Source organism: Sorex fumeus, unplaced genomic scaffold (genome assembly GCF_029834395.1).
Source record: "Sorex fumeus unplaced genomic scaffold, SorFum_2.1 ptg000036l, whole genome shotgun sequence".
In the NCBI taxonomy this organism is placed as follows: domain Eukaryota; kingdom Metazoa; phylum Chordata; class Mammalia; order Eulipotyphla; family Soricidae; genus Sorex; species Sorex fumeus.
Window position 1 is genome coordinate 23,658,969 of NW_026606093.1, and position 5,190 is coordinate 23,664,158.

Consider the following 5,190-nt stretch of genomic DNA (forward strand, 5'->3'; position numbering starts at 1 on the left):
ATCACACCCGGAGATGCTCAGGAGTTACTCCTGGCTCATGCACTCAGGAATTACTCCTGGTGGTGCTCAGGGAACCATATGGGATGCTGGGATTCGAACCCGGGTTGGCTGTGCTCAAGGCAAATGCCCTACCTGCTGTACCATTGCTCTAGCCCCTCCAAGCATTTCTGGTCTCCAGGACTTCATGGGGATTCTTGAAGGGGAGCTTGGTGACCCGGCTTGGACCCTGCTCTGTGGTCCCTGGGGAAAAACTTTCACACGTCTGGGTAGGCAATCTCACCTTGGAATTCTGTACGAGCCAATTTTCCGGACTTTGGGGAGTTGGTGGTTACTGGTCTGATTTGATTCAGGTTAGTATTTATTTTTGCTTAATGGGTCACACCCAGAAGTGCTCCAGGCTAACTCCCGGCTCTGTGCTAAGCGTTAACTCCTGGTGAAGCCTGGGGAACCATCTGCAGTGCCAGAGATCAATCCCTGCTGGGTCAGATGCAAAGCAAGTGCCTTTACCCTCGTTCTATCTTTCCCACTGGCCAGGGTTTAATATTATCAAGTGTTTATACTCAGAGATCCAGAGATTATCACGCTCAGCTCCCGGGAGAGAACAAGGCAGAGTCTCCTACCCTGTGCCTAACTGTCCCCACCAGGGCCCAACAGCTGAAGACCTCCGGGCCCCAGCCAAGGCCATGCTGGGACCACTCTCCACACACTTGGATGAGCCTCACGCATAAAAGAACTGGCAGAGGAACCCAGATGTGTGGGACCCGGGGCTGAGATCTCCAGGCCTGCACGGTTTGGGACTGGACCTGCCAGTAGCTAGACAGTTACATCCACCAACTGCCGTGTAACCCCAACAACGGCCAGGATCCGGAGATTATCACACTCAGCTCCCGGAAGCGACATCTTATCATCTCATTCCTACTTTGGACAACCTGGCAGGCTACCGAGTGTAGCCTGCCCACACGGCAGTGTCTGGCAAACTCCCCGTGGCGTACCCAAAATGCCAAATACCAGTAACAATGATGGGTCTCATTCTCCTCGCCCTGAAAGAGCCTTAAATATGGCACTTTAAAAAAAAAAAATCTCAGGGCTACGACGAAGGAGACGTTACTGGGGCCTGCTCGAGGCAATCGACGAATAACAGGATGGTTGTGATTAATTATGATACTCAGAGCGCCTGTACTCTTCCCTGTCCACTCCCTCACCCCCAACCACTTTTTTTTCGAGTGAGGCCACACCCAGCAATGCTCAGGGGTTACTCCTGGCTCTGCACTCAGGAATCACTCCTGGCGGTGCTCAGGGGACCATAGAGGCATGCCCGGGAATTGAATCCATGTGCAAAGCATGGCCCTAACCCACTGTACCATCTCTCCCGCCAGATGCCTCTATACTTCTTGGTGGCCAGTGGCTTGAGGACCACTATTCTGGGGCTTCTGTGCGTGTGTGCGCGCGCTCGCGTGTCTGAAACCCTATCTTGACTGCATCAAGGCCCCTACCCAAGCCCTGCTCCACCCCGTCCCCACCCCCACCCAATCCCTCCAACCCCTTCCCACCCTGCCCCCCCTCGCCCGGCCCCGCCCCCTCCCCACCCTCACGCTGCCCCGCCCCCGGACAGCCCCGCTCACCCCCCCTTCCCACCCGGTCCTAGCCCTGGAGCGAGCAGCAGGGTTTAAGGGTTGAATTAAGCCTTAGGCACAGCTGGCATATGGCATCCCTCGCCTGCAGGGGCCAGAGTCGGGTGTAGGTACCACCAGTCCCCGGAGGCGTCTGTCTGCCTGCCTGTCTGTCTGTCTGTCTGTGACCACTTCCATCTGCATGGCTTCACCCTGCCCATGACGGGCATCTCAGCCGTGATGGGCATGCTGGTCTGTGGGTCAGAGGGTCGGTCAGCCAAGCAGGGGGCTGCGGGGAGGAGAGGCAGGGTACCGTGGCCAGGCTGAGGAGCCCACGGCTGGTTGCCGCCCAGGCGGTCCTTGTCCTTCTCCACCTTCGGCCTCTGTCCAGGTCAGCAACTCCGGGACTTGGGCATCACGCACATCTCCACGCAGCTCGCACCTTTGCCGGGTGCGATTTTGGTGTTTCAGGATGTCACCTGGCAGCTTTGTCCCTCTGCACTTGGAGGTGTCCCGGCTCCCGTCCAGGAGGAGTTAGCTGGGAGCAGCCCCGCCTCCACAGGCATGGGGGTGGGGGGCAGGGTGGGTCCTTCAGAAGGCTGCCAAGGAACTTGCCCCCTCCCAAGCCTGCTGGGACTGAGCCCGGGTCCAAGTGGATGAGGTGTGTGGTTCGCTTGAACTCCGTTCCCAGGTCGCGGCAACCATCACTGAAAAATAGGGGATGCCATTGCCTCTTTTGCAAACCACAACACTCCAAAGGAGAGAGAGAACAAAAGGGAATGCCCTGTCACAGAGGCAGGGTGGGATGGTGGGGATGGGGGGTGGGAGGGATACTGGGATCCGTGGTGGTGGGAAATGGGCACTGGTGGAGGGATGGGTATTTGATCATTGTATAATCGAAACCCAAGCACAAAAATTTGTAAGTCTACAACTGTACCTCATGATGTCTCACTAATTAAAAAAAAAAGAAAATGGGGGATGCTTCACTAATTTGTGTGTCCTCCTTATGCAGGGGCTGGGCTAATCCTTTCTTGTCGTGATCCGATTTTATTTATTTATTTTTTATTTTAATGAATCATCGTGAGATGCAGTTACAGACTTATAAACTTGGATGATTGTGTTTCAGTCAAACAACGATCCAATGATCGAGTACCCATCCCTCCACCCATGCCCATTCTCCACCCCGAGGGATCCAATTTTAGCATATGCCCCGGAGCCCAGGCTTTGATCCCCCTCCTCCCCTTGGCCCTCCTCCCTGTCACTCCATGGTCATCTCTGTCTGAGTCGGGAGTGGCCCCAGAGGACCTCCTGTCCCCCTCCCCGCCCCACCCCTAGCAACAGTACATAAAAGCAGCAGCAGGAAAAGAGCATGGAATGACAGATTGCTGGATTAGCTGACCCTCTCCAGCAATCCTGGCAGTGAAGAAGCACCAGCAGGAGCTCTCACCTCTCAAGAGGCAGCTTTGAAAAGAACACTGCAAAGGCAGAAGAGGGAGCCAGAATGATGAGCCCGGATTAAGGCACTTCCTTTGCATGTGGCTCACCCCAGTTGGAGCCCCAGCACCCCAGATGGTCCCCAAAGCACTGCCAGGAGTGTTTCTTTTCTCTCTCTCTCTCTTTTTTTTTTTTCGCTTTTTGTGTCACACCCAGTGATGCTCAGTGGTCACTCCTGGCTCTGCACTCAGGAATCACTCCTGGCGGTGCTCAGGGGACCATAGGGGATGCTGGGAATATAACCTGGGTTGCCCACATGCAAGGCAAACGCCCTACCTGCTGTGCTATTGCTTCAGCCCCCTCCCTGCCCAAAGGGAGAAAAAGGCAGAAAAGAAGGAGGAGAAGGCCAAGGAGGGGAATGGGGCCAGCATGCACACAGGGGTGCCCAGGGGTGCACAAGGCACATTTGTAAGAAAGGATTTGAGAGGCCAGAAAGAGCACAGAGGGTAAGGTGCTTGCCTTGCATGCAGCTGACCCGGGTTTGATCCTGGGCATCCCATATGGTCCCTTGAGTTCCTGCTAGGAGTGATCTCCAAGTGCAGAGCCAGGAGTAAACTCTGAACAGAGTTGGTGTGACCCCTAAACAATCCCTCCCCCAAAAACGTAGCCAAGAAAAGAAAAGATGAGAAAGGCAGCAAAGTTGGACCGACAGCCAGTTCATGGGAGATTGGTGGGCTGAGTAAAAGAGATATTTTTTGGGGGGGTGGGATTTGGGGTGGAGACGGGAGTGAGAATCTCACCCCAAGGCTTTAGTGGAATGGAGAGACAGGATGGCCAAGCCCAGGCAAACCAGCCCCATCCCAGAAACCCTTTCCCTGGGAAATGGTCATGGATTTAACCCCCTGCCTCTTCCAGAAATCCAAGCACAAAAACACAAACACAAGGCACGGGGCTGGAGCGATAGCACAGCGGGTAGGGCGTTTGCCTTGCACATGGCTGACCCGGGTTCAATTCCCAGCATCCCATAGGGTCCCCTGAGCACTGCCAGGAATAGTTCCTGAGTGCATGAGCCAGGAGTAACCCCTGTGCATCGCTGAATGTGACCCAAAAAGAAAAAAAAAAGACTCCAGGCTGCTGGAAGCTTCTCGACTCAGACACAGACTCTGCTTCTTGCCAGGAGGACATGGTTCCCCGGTCAGCACCTCTGCCTGGCGACAGCGAGTGCCCCTCCTAGTGTCTGGTATGCCTCCCCCTTCCCGCCTACCTGTCACCCTGCCCCTCCCTGCTTGGAGGCTTGGCTGGCAGGGACCCAGACTGGATTTGCCTTTCAGATTGTTCTGTCTTCAGGCTCGGTCAGCCCTTTCCAAGGGAGCAAAAGGCCCCGCTTCACTTTCACTTCCTAGAACCTTGTTTGGGAAGCGTCTTCCAGCTCTGGGGGCTGAGAGGTGCTGGTGGATGCCCAGAATCTTGGCTTTCTGGCCCTGGCCGCTCAGCTCAGCTGGACCGACCCTCAGGGTTGAAGGCAGAGACACCGTCCATCCCAGACTGAGAGCCACGAAGCCCCTTATGGGGGTCCCCCTCTCCCTTGAGTACTTGGCGATGATCGAGACCTTTGTCCCACAGTTGGGGTCCTCCTGTGGGGTGAACTCAGGGGTCCCAGTGAAACCCTGCCCAGTGGTTGTGTACAGTACTCCCACCTGTCTTCAGAATTAGGGTCCCATGCCAGGGAAGGAGAACCGCCCTCCAAAGCCTCTGTGCCTCATGGGTCCCCAAGGCCTGGCTTTCATAGGAGTCCAAGAGAAAAGACATCAGATCCTCTCTCTGCACTTAGAAACGCCCCCAAAGGGAGCCTTGGATGTGTCTGTGCCTGCTCACTGCTGTACCCGGGTTTTCGGGTCACGGTGTGAATGACAGAGTCAGAGAGACAGTCATGCAAGTGCAAAGGAGTTTTACTCCACCTAACTGGGGTCAACTACCTCACCCACAAAGTGGTCTCTCGATAGCGACCCCGACCTCCCAGTGCAAGCACTATGTAGGTTCCAAGGTTGAGCAAGCACTATGATAGCAGTGATCAAGCAACAGTCATCAATGATTAGTCAACATTGGATAACAGTTAGCCAGTTTCTAGTTGTTCCAAAAAAAAAAA

The 5,190-nt window shown here is 55.1% G+C and overlaps 1 non-coding gene across 1 annotated transcript; it reads right to left on the reverse strand.

Annotated features, from left to right (window-relative positions):
- Positions 1 to 2,577: 2,577 nt before the first annotated feature.
- Positions 2,578 to 2,683, reverse strand: LOC130027288 (U6 spliceosomal RNA). Its single transcript, XR_008793027.1, has one exon. It is a non-coding gene; the product is annotated as a U6 spliceosomal RNA (small nuclear RNA).
- Between the last annotated feature and the right edge of the window lie 2,507 nt (positions 2,684 to 5,190).